Source organism: Typopeltis vanoorti, chromosome 1, assembly GCF_054136105.1.
Source record: "Typopeltis vanoorti isolate ZY-2024b chromosome 1, IOZ_Tvanoo_1.0, whole genome shotgun sequence".
In the NCBI taxonomy this organism is placed as follows: domain Eukaryota; kingdom Metazoa; phylum Arthropoda; class Arachnida; order Uropygi; family Thelyphonidae; genus Typopeltis; species Typopeltis vanoorti.
Window position 1 is genome coordinate 74,259,809 of NC_143549.1, and position 18,783 is coordinate 74,278,591.

Genomic DNA, 18,783 nt, shown 5'->3' on the forward strand with positions numbered 1-18,783 from the left:
AGTCTTGGTGCTAACTGTGTGTGTAAGTTACATATACAAGTCCCTCACTCTAGCCGCATGCCCTTATGTTCCTGAATCAGCAACTTTGCACATGAAAAACAATCATACATACATAGTAACGTTTTAACTGCAGATATACATAATTGGAAAAATAATAAAAATATACCCAAACCCCTTAAAAATAACAACAAAATTTCTTCCAATAAAAAACACTTCTGCATCCATTTCACCAACATTTGAGGCACCAACACAAACATCAGTGATATAACACCATTTACAGGCATCAAAAACTGATTCTCCTTTTCCTAACAGAAATCCAACTGGTCCACAGTCACAGCCCACTTCAACATTCCAAACTACATCCTGAATGATGAATTCCACAAGAAAGGGAAGGAACATGCTTCTTAAAATCTGATATCCCTGGTCAAAGGCTATGCAACTTGGAATCACTGCTTTTTGATCTGCTCTGATTCGTGATTTCCTTACCTCACTTTATGGCCTTCACTTGATGCCTTTATTGCTTTCCTAACTCTGACAACCATTTGCCCTTTTTGATTACTTATCACTAAAAACTGATTCATGCAAACCAATTACCCAAACTGTGAGATTGTTGAATTCTTCCTAGGAGAATTCAACATCCATAACACAAACTGGCTCCTCAACTCCTACATCACATATCAAGCCTGAAAGGAAGCTGAATCATTTGCCATCAATTATGACCTAACACAAATAGTTAACCTACCAACCAGAATACCAAACATAAATTAAACTTGATAAGAAATTATATTCTTGTTTAATCCTGTACCCAAGTGTAAGCAAACAGTATACCCAAGTGAAAAAAGTGAAATTTTTCTAATCTCTGATCTGGATTATTTTAATAATAAGATGTAAGTACCGTATTTACTCGAATATAATTTGCCCTCGCATATGCCTCACACCCCCTGATTTTACTTTATGAAGAAAGAAATCAAAAAGTTTCACATATAGTTCACACACGAAAAAAGTTTAAAACTTTAAGAGACAGTGAATGTTGTTATGGCAGTTTCAGATATTTTGGAATTTGGATGAAGAGAATCAGCATTTCAACTCAACAATCATCGTCTTTCCTTTGTCATCGAGTTAAGCGATCTTTTGTTAATACCACACCAATCATATGCATAGAGATGGAAGCATCCAGTAGAGGAAATGTGGGAGTGAGGGCATTGACTTCTCAAATCTTGGATTGCATGTGTGTGTAGGGGGGGGGGGTAAGATTAAGAGCCCACCATCATTAGAACTGTTGTGCAACTAGATTTTGAGAGCTTAGGACATTATTTCACCAGAAATAATTGATTTAATTAGAGAAGCATTTTTTCACTAAAGATTCAAATACATCACGTGATCAAGGTGAGCAGCCAATTGCATAAATAACTTTGATGATTAACATTTAAATGCATTAATTTTATAAATAATGTGAACAGTTATAAATTATAATGAATCCTGAGGATTTAATTATAAACATCGATTTAGTTTTCTTCCTGAAAAATTTTAGTTTCCAAAAAATCCGCATATATCTTGCACCATAATTTTTTTTAACTTTAATTCTGGAGAAAAAAGTGAGAGTTATATTCAAGTAAATACGGTAAGTAGTAAGATGTGGGAAAAATATGACTTTTGCATTTATTCAATCTTGGTGGGTTTGACTCAAACTGATGAGATCTCAACAAAGGTCCAAACTGGTCTGGATAGCAGCCGCTTCCCATAATGCACAGCATTATACACATCTGAAAGGATGGGTGCTTTGCATTACAGGATAATAAGGCAACTGATTTGAAGTCATTAGCCTCTATATACAAGTGGCCCAGTCATGAAGATAATTCATATGCAGACTTTGCTTAAACTTGAGTGAAGGATTAAACAAGAATATAATTTCTTGTGAAGTTTAATTTAGATTATAAAATAGTGAAAACTTTCTACAGAATACCAGACAATCCTCATCATTTTCTTCCAACACTCTGGACCTTTTCTTAGCTCTCTCTCTCTTTCCAAATACACTGTAGATGTCTGCTCTTCCCTTGGCAACTCTGACCACTATCTTATTCATCTCCTTCTCTATTAGTCCTTCTCCAAGCAAATCTCAGCCTCGTACATTATTGCTTTCACTATCCTAATCCAAGCACTGAATTAATAACTGAAATAATCCTCACCAGAATGAACTTTCATTCTCTACTCCACTGCAAACCCCTGATCTATATCCAAGCCATGGTTCTCAAAAAAGTGCCTCTGCATTCTTTTAATTTAATTAAAAATTCCAGTTTCTCATTCAGTCCAAAACAAGTTTAAAAATAGTAATTACTGATTCCAAAGCAGATTTCATAAGAATGAAATGCAACAACTTTCTCCTGCTTAACTGTCAATCGAGCCTTCTGGCAGTCGCTAAGTCTGCTGGACATAATCTGACCTCTCATACATCCTGATAAGTATGCTGGTAACCTCACCCAAGGAAAAGACATATCTATTGGCACCAGTTTTTCCCTCCTACACTTGCCTGGACTACCAAGGCAAATCACCACCTGCACTACCAGACTACCCACTACATGCCTCCTCTGAATTTTTGAATCAGGGAAAACCCTGATTAATTTTGATACTAATAAGGTGCCTTTTGTCTAGATGGTTCCTCCAATTGTGCCTCAGAATTAACACACATCCTATATAAGCTATCCTTATTCTATTTGCATCTACCCAACAGCATGGTAGCAAGTATACACCCAGCCCGTATCCAAAAAGGGAGACAAAAATCAGCCATCTAACTATCAACCAATCGCTCTCTTCAGCACTTTCAAAATTGATTAAGAAGATTATCAACAACCAGTTTCTTCACTACCTGGAGACTTATCAGTTAATCAGCAATCACCAATGTGGATTCCACCATTCTTGTTCTACATCTGACCTCCTACCTAGCATGCCCACCTTTGGACACAGGCCATGGAAAGATTTAGGGAAACCTATGTTGTTACTCTTGATATTTCGAATCCATTCGATCACGTCTGGCATCAAGGCCACTTCAACAAGCTACCATCTCATGGCTTCCCTCCTGCACTCTGGATTGCTGGCTTCCTCATTAGCCATTCACTGCATTTCACAGTTGATGGCTTCCTCTCATCAGACTTCTCTATCAATGCTGGAGTATCCCAGAGTTCTGAACTCTCACCCACATTCTTCCTCCTTTTCATCGACATGCTTCTCTCTCTCCGACTTCAAATCCTATTCACAATTTTGCCGATGACACTCTCTCTTCATTCCTCTTCCTCGTTCCAGAAATCCTGTAGTACTCATTTATCCCTCTGTCCACGCCTTCTGAACTATGCAGTGCAGCCACTGTAAGACTTTTATACCACCATACTTAAGCATTTCTGGTCGAATATCATCTACTCCTGCTGCCTTTCCACATTTCATGCCTTTGATGGCTTTTTCTACTTCAAGTATGGATATGTATTCCTGACTGTATGCCTGTTGAGTGTTTTTTTTACCACTGTGCTATCACTGCTTGTTTCATTCCTGACTGTATGCCTGTTGAGTGTTTTTTTTACCACTGTGCTATCACTGCTTGTTTCATTCCTGACTGTATGCCTGTTGAGTGTTTTTTACCACTGTGCTATCACTGCTTGTTTCATTTTGGTTGAACAGTGGGAAGGAGTGATGACAAGAAGACATCCCTGGAAGTTATGAAAGGAAACTGTGTGCAAGAGGGTTAGGAGTGGTTTCTTTGCATGGAGGGTGGTTGAACCAATGAATGCATTGCTTGATGGGGTGGTAAGAGCGAGAACGGTCGATGAATTCAAGGAATGATATGATAGACTTTGTGTTTCTTGGGGTGGGGGGCCCTTCCCTCGATGAGTCTTGATAGACTGTGTGTTTTTTAGGAAGGACCTCCCACGATGAGTCTTTTGACTCCATGGAGGCCTGAATAATAATAATAATTTAGCAATTTTTCAAAGTAATTACTCCATACTTCAAGGATATCTTTTTCTCCTGTTTTCATGTCACCTTTATTAACTCTAATTCCTTTTACAGGCACTCTTTCCTCCATTTCTGAGCTTCTTCAACAACCACCAGAATATTTTGCCATCTTCTTGATATTTATTTTCTATGTTCTTGCCAAAGTCCTCCCATGACTTTTCTTTAGCTAGTTTTACACAGTGTTTAGCTTTCTTACATTTGTCTCTGTATTCTCTAAAAGCACAAGCTGACTTATTTGACAAGAACTTTTGATATGCTTTCTTCTTTTCCTTCAATGCCTCTTTTACTTCCTGTTTCCACCATAGAGTACTGATTTTTCTATCCTTCCTTGCAGACAACCTCATCACATGCCCCTTTGACTGAATCAATCAGGGTTTTCTTCAAGGTTACTTACCATTAAATCTCCAAGGTTTGGTTCCTGTTCTCAAACTCTTTCATTTTCTCTTCAATAATCTTTGTGTATTTTAGTTTACAGTTCACATCTGAGAGCTGCTTAACTTTTATTTGCTCTAAAACTTTCTTACATGTTATTCTTTTCAATATGAAATTATATTTTATCCTGCTCAAGACTAAATAGTGATCACTTCCAATTTCAAATCCTCTGTACACTCTGGTGTCCTGCATCAGGGAGAAAACATCACTATCAACAATAACATAGTTATTGTTGGTATCTCCCCCTCGGGGGAGAACCAGAGGTCATCCCTGGAAACTGTATAAAGAGGGTGTGAGTAGAGGAGTGAGGGAGCAGGTTTTTTTTGTGCTGAGTTGTAAATGATTGGAAGGCCTTATCTGACAGTGTGGTGTCTGCAAGGAGTTTGAATGTGTTCAAGGGATGGTATGATAAGCTGTTTATGTGTGATAAAAGGACCTCCCAGATGAGTCTGACTCCATGACATCTTGTGGTAATAATAATAATAGTCAATGAGACTTTTCTTATTCCTTGCCTCTTCTCTCGATGTGAATTTGTGCACATTTTTATGTTGGAAATGGTGTTAGTAATAACCAGTCCTGAGCAGAAATCCAACAGGTCTTTGCCATCATTAGCTTTGCTGTTTTCTCCAAATTTTCCAAAAATATTTTTGTCTCTCACAATCACTTCCTACTCTGTTATTTAGATCCTGAACAAGGACCAACTTTTCCTTTTTCATAGTGTCAGTAGCTTTCTCTAGAGCCCCAAAAAATTCTTCCACTTCTACCTTAGTAGAGCCTTCTATGAGACCATAGGCACAAATAAGTCTCATTGTCCAGCTTCCCATTCTGATATTTGACCATATCACTCTACTTGAGACTGCCTGCCATTCAAGAAGATTAGCCTTGTATTTAATGTTGAATACTATGGCTACTCCTTCTTTTCCTTGATTGTCATTGCCTGAATATAACATTTTGTATTTATTGCTCAGAAAGATCTCACCAGTTTTTGTCTTTTTTGTTTCAGTCACCCCTATTATATCGATCTGGTACTTATCTAATTCCTCACTAGCTCAATTTCTTTGCCATTCAGGCTTCTTATGTTGATAGTACCAATCTTCAACTCTGGTAATATTGAGTTGGGGTGTGCTTTCAGATTTGTTCCAGTAGCTGACTTTTCACTGTTCGCCCTGGTTCCCTGGAGAAAACAACGGGGGTCTTGTTTAACCGGGCGAGGCCCCAGCCGGCATGAAATTTTGTCATGTTGTACCATCATTTTGTATTTTGCTTTAAGCCAATAAGAATACAATTTGGTCGGCTAAATCCCAAATTGCCAGCCCATCCTCGTTCATTCAGTATCCAGGTAGAAACCCAACAGGGTGCACCACGAGAAGGTGAGGATTGGACATTAGGTCAGAAGCCCTGGTCGGTTCTCCGCATTCCTTTAAAGGCTATGTGGAGGTCTCCTCTCAGTTATACAGCTCTGACCCTTAAACACCCCATTGTGGTTTGTTTATTTTTATAAACAAACTGTTTATTTATTTACATAAGTAAAATGTATTTAACAATATTTGCTTGCCTAATTTAGTAATATGTACTTTTTTTGGGTTAATTCTAACCTCCAATATGGGTGATAGTGAAATCTCAAGCGTGTTTCGGGTGGCAAGTGTGATATCGTTAACGATAGTCAGAATGTAGAAAATGGCGATGTGATAGAGAATTGCGTGGTAGTGCCAGATAGGTGTGAGAGCGTCGTTGAAAGTGTAAGTGAAGGTAGAAATACAGAACGAATGGATGATTTGATTGATAATGAAAATGGTGAGATAAATTCGAGTAGTGAAATTGCGCGTTTGAATGGTTTGATGATAGCTGATGAGTTGCAGCCAAGGAGTATAGAAGTTGAACTGCAGGATAGAGAAAAGAGCACATTTGAGGCTGTTTGGTGTGAGATAGAATCTAGCAGAACAAAAGATACAATTGGGTGCTGCTATAGACCAGGTGATGGAATCAATGGTGGGGGATAGTATGCATAGGCAAATAGAAGAAATGAGTGGAAGAAGGGTAATTATTATGGGTGATTTCAATTATGGTAACATTGACTGGAAAGAGGAGAGGGCACATGGGAGGAAGGAATTGGATTTTATTCGGTTATTAAGGGATAACTATCTGCGACAGCATGTAATGAAAAATACTAGGGGTCAGAGAGTGCTTGACCTAGTAATTACATCTGAGGATATGGCTGCAACAAATATGACCACACTGCCACCAATCGGTGAAAGTGATCACAGGGTCTTGACTTGGGAGGTGGTTAAAGGTGTAGAATTTTCAATCAAGACAGGGTACATGTGGAATTATCGGGCTGGAAAGTATGACAAGCTTAGGAGTTTGATTGGATCAGTGCCATGGCATGTACAACTGCAAGGACTAGAAGTCGATAGTGCATGGGAGGTAGTTAAGAAGTGTTTGCATGACGCAATGGCTGATTGTATACCTAGAGTCCGAATAATAAATCAACTAGGGGTTAAATGGATGAATAACACTATTAAGCTTGAGCTGCAAAAAAAGAAACAATTGTGGAGGGAATTTAAGGAGAAAGGTGACCAGCAGGCGCAGGAACAGTATAAAGCTCAGGCCAGGATGGTAACAAGGGTGGTAAGAAAAGCAAAATCGGATTACGAAAGGAAATTGGCCATGCAGGCTAAAGAGAATCCCAAAGAGTTTTTTCAATATGTTGCAAGTAAAAGGAAAAATGTTCATGGTAGAATGATCTAAAAAAATGCTGAGGGTAGGGAGGTAACTGAATCAGTCGATATAGTGGAATTACTGAGCGAGCACTTTGCAAGAATATATCATCCACGTGGTGACATTGCAGGAATGGAAGAAATAACAGCTTATACTGGAATTGTGATGAATGAAGTAGAGGTAACTAGTCTATTACACAACCTCAATGTCAATACATCTGTGGGTTTGAATGGTATACCAGCTAGTGTCGTACGTGAAGCGGCTAAAGAATTGTCAGTGCCCTTGAACATTTTGTTTAATTTGAGCCTCGGTACGGGGTCAGTCCCAAGGGGATTGAAAGAGGGGGAAAATAGTTCTGCTGCATAAAGATGGTTCCAAGGCTGCTGTTGAAAATTACCGGCCAATCAGCATAACAGGAATCATTATCAAGGTCTTGGAGAAAATAGTCAAGAGGAAAATACAACACTGGATAGAAGAAAATGGGATACTGTATTGGGGACAGCATGGTTTTGTGAAGGGTAGGTCATGCCTCAGTAACTTGCTCACGTATCATAACACAGTGACGGCTGAACTGGATAAGGGTAATGGGTTTACAGTGATTCTACTGGACCTTGCTAAGGCCTTTGACAGGATACCACATGGAATTCTAATCAGTAAATTGCAGCATATGGGGATGGATATAGGGTTGGTGAGATGGATAGGAGGGTGGTTGACAGAGATATCAGAGAGTGGTTTATTCAGGAGTAGAATCCACAAGACGGCCTGTGACTAGTGGTGTGCCACAAGGATCTGTTCTTGGACCACTCCTGTTTAATTTGTTCATTAATGATATAGGAAAGGATCTGAGAGGAACAGTTCATATGTTTGCGGATGATGCAAAGTTCGGTAGGGCAATAGTGAATGCAGATGATGTCAAAATTTTGCAAGATGATTTGGGTAGATTGGAGGTCTGGGCTAAGGTGAATGGATGTCAATTTAATGTGGCAAAATGTAAGGTTATACATTTTGGGGTGAAAAGATTAGCAGCAGATTACTGCATTGGTGGAACTGTACTCCAGGAAATTGATGAGGCACGAGATTTAGGAGTGTTGGTGGATAAGGAGTTGAAGTTTAGGGGGCACATTGCAAAAGTGGCCAAATCAGCTCATCAAATCACTTGGTTGCTGAAGAATACGTTGACAAGCAGAGACAAGCAGGTTATTGTTCCTCTGTATTGAGCCTTGATAAGACCCCATCTCGACTACTGTGCCCAGATTTGGTCACCTAGGTTTCTTCTTGATGGGGAGGAGGTGGAGAGGATCCAGAGGCTAGTGACCAAGATGATAGCAGGTCTGTGGAATGAACCTTATGAGAACAGGTTGAGGATTTGTGGGTTGCAAAAATTGGTTGATAGGCAGAGGAGGGGGAGATATGATTGAGACATTCAAATTACTGAAGGGTTTCTATAAAATTAATTCAGAAGATATTTTTGAGAACATGGCTGGTTGTGGGAGGACTAGGGGACATCCATGGAAACTGGGCAAAAGTGTGGTTAGTAAAGGTGTTAGAGCTGGGTTCTTTACTTGTAGAGTGGTGAATGAGTGGAATGTGCTCCCAGAGTCAGTGGTGGATGCTGTGACAGTGAATGAGTTTAAGGCGAGGTATGATAGATACTGTATGAATGTAGAACAGCTGTGATGAATATGATTTGGGGCCTCCCTCGATGAGTTTAATGACTCCCTGGAGTTGCCCGTAATAATAATAATAATATTTCATGGCATAAACATATTACAAATTATCACTTCCTCATTATCATCCACAAAATAAGGTTTTCGCTTTTGCTCAATACATTACCTTATTTCTAAACACCTGTATTTTTGTTGTTATGTGCCATTCAACCGTTTTCAACTCTTGGTGATCTTGTGAACAGTCTCACCATCCTGTTTGGCCTCTTGTCTTTTTTTTTCAGCAGCTCTAAGTTCAAGCTGGTAAGTTCCTTTGTGTTGTCGATCCAACTCTTTTGCAGTTTTCCTCTCCTCATGCCCTCAATCTTCTCCAACTGCCTTTTCCGATACCATGAATATTGATCTGTTTGCATAACGTCTAAATACATTAACTTCTGTTTAGTGATCATTGCATCCAAGGAGCATTCTGTCTTTATACTCTCTAAACCCATATTATCATTCTTGCAGTCAATGGGATTCTTAATAGTCTTCTCTACTTCCATAATTCAAATGAATCAATTATCTTTCTGTCTTTCTTCTTAATAATCCACTTATTACAAATCACAAATATGTTCCATCATTCATATTTGTAAATTTAGGGACACAAAAACACACGTGTTGAACAGATTATTTTATTAATTACTAATAAATTTTTTTTATTAGTAATTAATAAAATAATCTGTTCAACACGTGTGTTTTTGTGTCCCTAAATTTACAAATATGAGTGCTGATCACCGTGTAACCTTAAGAGAAAGAATGTTCCATCATTGATGCTGTTCTTGCATTTGGGTCATACCCCTAAGGGCTCCCTAAAAATGCCTGCCCGAATAAGAGTGATTATCTTGATTACTGATTCATTTCTCATTAATTCACACACACCCTTCTTCATTCAGATATTTAATTTCTGCAATCACTGTTCATGAGAACTTGCGTTAGCAATCCCCACCCCCCCTCTTTTAAATCTGTTAAAAATATGCAATAGCCATTAAACGTGGCCTGCATAGTTCACCTCTAAGTACATAGAACAAAATTTTCTTCCTCTTCGTTCATTCCTTCTATTGCTGTCTTTTGGAATATTCTTTTCTCACGTATTTACTAAACGTATAATCAATTGGTCTTCAAATCTAATGTGAAAACAATTTTCTTTCTTTCAACTTTTTGCCAATATACTGTATTACCAGTGGTGAACTCGCCAGGGTGTCAGCTAGCCCGATGGCAAGTGGGCCCCTTAAACATTAGACAATATGTTAAAAATGTTAATGACCTTTTAGTAGCTTGAAAATATAATAGAAGTTCCAATATTATTACTGTATGCAACTAAAATTTACATTGTATTACTGTTTTAATAAAATCATTTTTCAAGGATACTCTATATTTAATATAATAAATAACTCAGAAAAAAATAATTCTGATTCGGGTTATGTAAGGCCGACACATATAGGCTTGGATCTTTAATATTGCGACTGCAGATTGAAGTTTAGGTGGGAATCACAGCCTGGGATCGTGACATGCAGCTGGAGTCAACTTTGTATCGAGCTACTGCACACATTGCAAAGACAGCAAATATTTTTCATTGTGTCGGCCTCAGTTTGAGCGTGCTTCGTCAGCTCTTCACCTCCTGCATGTGTTTTATAAAAGATATGTATTTAATTAACATTTTTTATATACTGTGGCCCTATGCCCTTTAATTTAAATACAATGTATTTTCTTTCTTGTATAAAATTAGTATAAAAATACTAAAAAAATCAGTTAACGCTTTTTTATTCCCGTATATAAATAATAGGTGAGGCCGTTTAGCCCTATCTAGTATAAAAATACTAGATAGTAAATATATTTAAGCTGCAGTCTCAAATAATAATATATTCGCACAATGCAAGTTCAATAAATAATGATACCTTTTGTTTACTCTACAGTTAAAATTACTGTGATTGTTAAAATTGTTAATAATAGATGCATCTAGAAAGCATATTTCCACTGATGTGTTCTTATGGCATAACTGTAATTGCAGATGTTCATTTTTCCCAACGTGGAATATTTTTAATTAAGTTACTTAAATTAAGGGGATATTAAATCCCACATAGTTTTAAAACCGAATAAGAAACTCAAAGATAAGAATCAGAGAGTTTCTTGCCGAATATAGTGAACTATAAAGTATCGGCGAACACTAGCGTTAGCCAAATGCAAGTGATCCTAGTACATAGTACAATACTGGGCAGCTCGTTGCAAAGGTGGAGGAAGAAGTTCAGATCGCTATTCTTAGGTATTTTCCATAATGTAAAAACACATTTCCTAGGAAATGTATGCTGTTATTACATTATGGAGGGAGGTCACTACCCAGACCGGTTTCAGCCTTTTTTGAGGCTTCATCAGTGAGCAGCTAGACCTAATACCAAAGTGTATGGTGAAGAGAACTTATGTACTTTGCGAACGAGTTTCCCAAACAGGTGCAACCATTAAGTTACTTAAGTATAAAGAGCTAATAAGCTTCATTTCGGCAATGAAAACATTACTTAAAAAATACTTAAGTAACTTAATGGTTGCACCTGTTTGGGAAACTCGTTCGCAAAGTACATAAGTTCTCTTCGCCATACACTTTGGTATTAGGTCTAGCTGCTCACTGATGAAGCCTCAAAAAAGGCTGAAACCGGTCTGGGTAGTGACCTCCCTCCATAATGTAATAACAGCATACATTTCCTAGGAAATGTGTTTTTACATTATGGAAAATACCTAAGAATAGCGATCTGAACTTCTTCCTCCACCTTTGCAACGAGCTGCCCAGTATTGTACTATGTACTAGGATCACTTGCATTTGGCTAACGCTAGTGTTCGCCGATACTTTATAGTTCACTATATTCGGCAAGAAACTCTCTGATTCTTATCTTTGAGTTTCTTATTCGGTTTTAAAACTATGTGGGATTTAATATCCCCTTAATTTAAGTAATGTTTTCATTGCCGAAATGAAGCTTATTAGCTCTTTATACTTAAGTTTTTAATTAAGTTTTAATTTCAGGAATATTACTCTACCAGTATGGAAAAGAAATAGCATAAATCTGGATCACTGAAACACAAAGAGCAACAAGAAGTAGAAAGGCAGGAATCAGCCAAGCAATGCAGGTCTATTACAGATTTTATAATACCATAACCACCATCCACATCAATGTACAGTTCTGCAACAAATAATCAAGAAGCAAGAAACAATACTCATGGTGATGATGCAATGACTTGTGAATTAAAAGAACAGGAATGCGCTACTTTGAATGTAGAGACAAATACAACAGCATCTTTTACTCACCAACCCAGGCCCATTATTCATTTTTCCGCTATCTTTACTACCTGTAGTTGCAACATCTGAACACATAGCTTCAACTAGTTACAGGGAATCAGATATACCTTCAGGCATAAATGACTTGTGACAAGTGAGCCCATGGTTCGTGATGATGATAAACGACTTGGTTTCTGAAGCACATCCTATAAATGAACCTACACAAGAAAATGAAAGATCAACTGCTGGAATCTCCCAATATCCATCACGAGCAAATCTAAAACAGTTTTTTGCTGAACATCCATTTCAGCCACTTGATGATCGTTTGTATGAGAGGAAAATGGCTAACATATAACAAAGAAAATAGGTGCTTATATTGTTCATACTGTTTGGCCTTTGAGTCTCTCAATGCTTGTAATCCCTTTGTAAGTGGCTTTAGTGAATACAGGCGTATTGGCCGGAGCTTGACTTGACATGAATCGACAACACGTCAGAAATGTTCAGCAATTTATCAGTGTGGTTAATGATGGCACCTTAGATAAATTTTTTGCTTCTTCACTAATTAAAAAGAAAGAAGAAGTGTTGAAGCAGAGGAGTATTGTCATGAGGATTACAAACATCATAAAGATGTTAGGCAAGCAATTCCTTTTCAAGGTCGCAGAAATGAATCGGCCTACACCCCGGATAATGAGGTTCTGAACGATGTCAATACTCCTCTGCTTCACAGTCTAAACAAAGAATCAAACGATTAGAACAACAAGAAAAGGCTCAAAGTAAAGGATGTGGTGGACTTGTTACATACCTGAGTAAAACAACTATTAACATGTTAATTCAAATTATGGAGAATATGATAAAAGAAAGAATATCGTGAAGTTTCTCAAGCAAAATATTATTCTATTCAAGTTGGTGCTTATTATTCAAGTTGATTCAACACAAGATAATTCATCCATCAATCAGTTTAGCATTATTATTCAGCTATGTGTTCACATGTTGCAACTACAGGTAGTAAAGATAGCAGAACAATGAATACTGGACCTGGGTTGGTGAGCAAAAGATGCTGTTGTATTTGTCTCTACATTCAAAGTAGTGCATTTCTGTTCTTTTAATTCACAAGTCATTGCATCATCACCATGAGTATTGTTTCTTGCTTCTTGATTATTTGTTGCGGTACTGTACATTGATGTGGATGGTGGTTGTGGTATTATAAAATCTGTAATAGACCTGCATCGCTTGGCTGATTCTTGCCTTTCTACTTCTTGTATGTTCTTACAGTTGTAATCTGCGAGTGACTACTTTCCGTTGTGCCAAGTAATGATGGTACAGGACAGTGATTTTTTGATCTATTGACTAAAACATTACAGCATCTTAAAATTGATCCCAAAAATTGTATATTTGATAATACAGATGGAGCTGCAAGCTACCATGGCCAGTATAATGGTTTACAAAGCAAAATTACTGATGTGGCTGATCCACATGGTATATGGTCATATATGGTGCTATGCCCATGTCTTGAATTTGGTGATAACTGAAACAACAAAATGTTGCATGCCTGCAGTTTCTTTTTTCAATTTGCTCCAGAAATTAGCAACTTTTTGAAAACATCATACACAAGAATGGCTGTATGGATAGAAGTTGTTGGAAAACATCTAGGACAAGAAAAAATGAAACGATTAAAGCTAATTGGTGAGAAAAGATAGTCAGGAAACTCCAATGCAGTAACAACTATATTTGGACATTTTGATGATGCCACTGTCAGTACTTTTGTACAGTATTGACATGCTTATCAATGATGCAAGATTCAGACAAGTTTGATGCAAAAACAAAACAAGAAGCAAATGTTTTACTTCAAAGACTTCCAAAGTTTGAAACAATATTGATAGCATTTACTTACTTGTATATATTTGAAACTACATCCCCCATTATCAAGTTATATACAGACAAGTGGTTTAGATATGCTTACTGCATGGAGTTTAATAGATTCAGCTACAATAGACAAGAACATTTGATAATATTCATAGCAAGGCACTGGAATTTGTAAATAAATATAATAACAGAGAATATGGATGAAAATAAAAAATTGGAAATTGACTCTTTGGAAGCAGCATTGCCATTAAAGAGGCAGAGGAAGAAGAAAAGAATGATAGATGAGCTTATAGATTAGTATACCACGGGTGCATTGGATATGAGGCGGGAGCGAGCAAAAGAGTTAATTGTATTAATTGGTACAAATGATTTGAGAGAGAACAAAGAGCATGTCAAAATGAATGTCAAGAGACTGCTTGGAAAGATAAAAGAGAATAGTGTGACAGGAAGGGTGGTCAGTGTGTTGCCTAGGTATGATTGTGGTGAAATGAGGCGGAGAGCAAGGATTATGAATGGTATTCTGGCTGAAATGTGTGAGGAGATGGGTGTACAGTTTGTTAATGTGTGGAATGAGTTTGAGGGACGAAGTGAGCTGTATGAAAGCGATGGACTGCATTTGAGTGGTTATGGTGTGAGTCGCTTGGAGAGACTGCTGCTGGAAGGTAGAGAAGTGAATAGAGAAAATGAATCAGATCGAGAGGGGAGTGATGTGGAAGAGCAGGAGAGTAAGACAGGAGAGATTGAAGAAGTGGAAATCAATGGAGAGGTGAGTGGTATGAGTATAGAAAATGAGAGAATGGGTGTGCAAGAGGAGCAGGGAAACGGGGAGGCCCAGGGTGGACAGGGATACACAGCGTGAGAAAGGTGGATGCTCCAAGAGGAGGTGAGAGCATGTGTAGGCAGGAAAGTAATGGGATGACCAGGGATCAAGAGGAAACAGATGTTGTTGCAAAGGGTTCTAAAATGAAGAAGCAGAAAGAGAAATGGCCCCAGTCCAGCATGGAGAGAGCATATCGAGTGAATGGTATCAGTGGAACTAGCTGTAGATCCAGAAATGAGTTGTTGTGTTTGTATACCAATGCTAGAAGCATAAGAAACAAGGCGGATGAAATGGTTGCACTAATTGTGTCTGTGTACCCAGAGATTGTTGGAATAAGTGAGACATGGTTAGATGAGGATGACATCCTGACAGGAATAGAGATGGAAAGGTATGATGTGTTTCGTGAGGATAGAAGGGATAAAAAGGGAGGGGGAGTGCTATTGATGATAGAGAAAGAGTTATGTCCATACAAGATAGAGATGCAAGAGGGAAATAGGGCCAGTGGTTTTGAGGCAGTATGGTGTGAGATAGAGGTGAATAGAATCAAATACTTGGTGGGATGTTGTTATAGACCTGGTAATGTGGATGGTGGTGATAGTGAAATGTATAGTCAAATAAGCCAAGCAAATAAGAAAAGGGTGATCATTATGGGTGATTTTAATTATGGCAATATAGATTGGATTGAAGAGATAGCGACTGGAAGTAAAGAAAATGAGTTTCTTGAGTTTTTGAGGGATAACTACCTCAGACAGTATGTAACAGAGGGCACACGAGGATTAAGGGTCTTGGATTTGGTCATCTCATCGGAGGATGTAATTATAAATGAGGTGTCAAATCATCCACCAATTGGTGAAAGTGACCATGAGGTGATTACCTGGGTGGTTGCCAGCAGTGCAAGGACCTCTGTAAAAAAAGGGTATATGTGGAACTACAAGGGGGGTGATTATGAAGAGCTCAGGAGACAGCTTGCAGATGTAACATGGAATGAGGAGTTAGCTGGAAAAGAGATCAATGCAGCTTGGGGGATTTTCAAAAACTATTTAGTAGATGCAATGTCTAAATGTATACCACGGGTGAGAAGGTTAAATAAGGTAGGTGCGAGATGGATGAATAAAGAGATTAAGCATGTAATACAGAGAAAAGGGCATTGTGGAGGCAGCATAAGAGAAGTGGAAGTAACCAATTTCATGAGGTCTACAAAGACCAGGCAAGGAGGGTGACTTGGTTGGTGAGAGTAGCTAAAGAGAGGTATGAACAGCAGTTAGCTAATGAAGCCAAAAAGAATCCTAGGGAGTTCTTTCGATATGTAGCCAGCAAAAGAAAGAATGATTATGGAAGGATGACATTGATTGGAGGAAATGGTATAAAGACAGCTGTTGCAGAATGTGTTGTGGAGATACTTAATGAGCAATTCATAAAGATCTTTCAGTCTTGTGAATGTGACTTCATGGAGAGATTAAGAGCAGTTGATGATGGGGAGGAGAGACTGACTGTAAGTGAGCAAGAGGTGTTTGGGGAGTTGAGTAAACTAGATGTAAATAAGGCTGTGGGACTTGATAATATATCACCACGTATTCTGAAGGAGTGTGCCAGAGAGTTGACACCTGCCTTGACATATTTTTTTAATACGAGTCTTGCACTTGGTCAAGTTCCTTAAAGTGGAAGGAGGGCAAGATTGTGCCACTTCATAAAGGAGGTGATCGAACTCAAGCATCAAACTATAGGCCTATCTGTGTGTCAGGTGTTGTGGTTAAGTTGGTGGAGAAGCTTGTGAGAACTAGGATCCAGAGTTGGGTTGACAACAATGGTATAATCTTTGATGGACAGCATGGATTTGCTAAAGGGAGGTCATGTTTTAGTAATCTACTTACTTATTACAATAAAGTGACTGCTTCCTTGGACAGAGGAGAAGGATACACAGTAATATACTTGGATTTCGCAAAGGCTTTTGATAGAGTACCTCATGATAAGTTGATAGTCAAACTAGAGCAGATGGGGTTGGATATTAGATTAGTGCATTGGATTGGAGACTGGCTATCTGATAGGTATCAACAAGTTGTGTATGGGGGTGCAATATCCAGGAAAAGGAAAGTCACTAGTGGAGTGCCTCAGGGGTCTGTTTTAGGGCCATTACTATTTAACTTATATATTAATGATATTGGTGAAGATTTGGATGGAGATATTCAGTTGTTTGCAGATGATGCAAAGTTGGGACGAACCATAAAGAGTAGTGAAGATGTTGTGGCCTTGCAAGAAGACTTGAATAAATTGAGTGATTGGGCAAGCAAATGGGGATGTGAGTTCAATGTTGCAAAATGTAAAGTTTTAAAATTTGGAAAACAAAGATGGGATGCAGAATTTATGCTTGGTGAGAATATATTGTTGGAAGTAGAGGAAATAAGAGATCTGGGGGGGTGATAGTGGATAAGGATCTAAAATTTAGGGGACACATCGCCAAAATTGTGAAGACAACACAAAGACTTCTGGGAATGATGCGGAGGACACTGACATGTAGAAGTAGGGAGATACTTGTTCCAATGTATAAGGCTTTGATTAGGCCACACTTGGACTATTGTGCCCAGATTTGGTCACCGGGTTTTCAGAAGGATGAAGAGCTGTTGGAAAGGGTCCAAAAGCGACTGACTAAGGTAGTTTCTGACCTCTGGAATGTTGAGTATGAGGAAAGATTGAAAAGATGTAATTTGCAGAGTCTCGTGGAGAGAAGGAAGAGGGGAGATATGATAGAGACCTACAAGTTGGTAAGGGGTTGTTATAGGATCAATGGTGGAGAAGTTCTACAGAGAACAGTGGGAGATCAGGGGAGAACCAGAGGTCATCCCTGGAAACTGTATAAGGAGGGTGTGAGTAAGGGAGTGAGAGGCAGGTTTTTTTCGTGCAGAGTTGTGAGTGATTGGAATGCCTTGCCTGAGAGCGTGGTGTCTGCAAGTAGTTTGAATGTGTTTAAGACACGGTATGATGAGATGTGTGTGTAAGATAAAAGGTCCTCCTAGATGAGTCTTTGACTCCATGAGGTCTTGTTTAATAATAATAATAATAATAATAATAATAATAATAATAATAGATGATGAAGGAAATTCTTCAGATTCTCTAGCTGATTTTTGAGTAAATGTGCTTAACCTAATAATGGACCACATTGTCCAGTCACTACATTCACACTTTGTACAACACAAAAAGTTGTATAAAGATTTATCCTGCATGGACCCAGCAAAGTTTAAAACTATTGCAGAGAAGGGCCTTGAATATGAAGCATTGAAAGGTATTATTAAGCTGTCTTCACAAATCAGCAAAGATCAATCTTCTTGTTGAGAGGCTTATACGCAGGTTATACATGATAACTAATAATTAAGGAATTGACAGCGTACACTAGAAATATAAATTAAATAAACTTTAATATATACTTTCCGATATTTCGGCAAACGTCACGTTGCCATCTTCTTGGGAACTTATTACAAAGACAAGTGCACACAAGTACTACATAACAGCAAATGAGAACTGAAGCTAGGAAGCTAACGTTTTCATAAAGTCCTGATGGTGCCCCGTGGCAGGCTATATTGGTAGTTCTTGTGGCCTTTGGGCTGAAGTTCTTCTGATAAATGTTTCCCAAATTTGGGGCAGTCTCATGCATCCAATTTGTTGAGGTTTGGCATGTTTCTAAGGGCTGAGGCTGATTCCATGAATAGTCTTTCATATTTGAACTTGCTGCGGTGTATTACTGTGGCTTTCTTCCATCTTATTCTGTGGCGAGTATCCAGAGCGTGGTCTGCAAGCCCAGAGTGGCTCTACTTGTAAAATCGGATGTAATCCTTGTGTTCTGAGATTCTGATATTTGCTGTCCTGCCTGTTTGGCCAAAGTAGGACAGTTTACAGCTGCAAGGGACCTGGTATACACCAGGTAGGTCTTTAGTGGAGCGAATAAGGGATGCCAATTTTCTATGTGGTCTGTAACGGGTGGTCAAGTCATGTTT

The 18,783-nt window shown here is 38.4% G+C and overlaps 1 protein-coding gene across 3 annotated transcripts in view; it reads right to left on the bottom strand.

The window, feature by feature from the left end:
- Positions 1 to 18,783, bottom strand: part of LOC150110092 (uncharacterized) — a 35,697-nt gene that overhangs the window by 13,751 nt on the left and 3,163 nt on the right. The gene's annotated exons all lie outside the window — the stretch shown is intronic.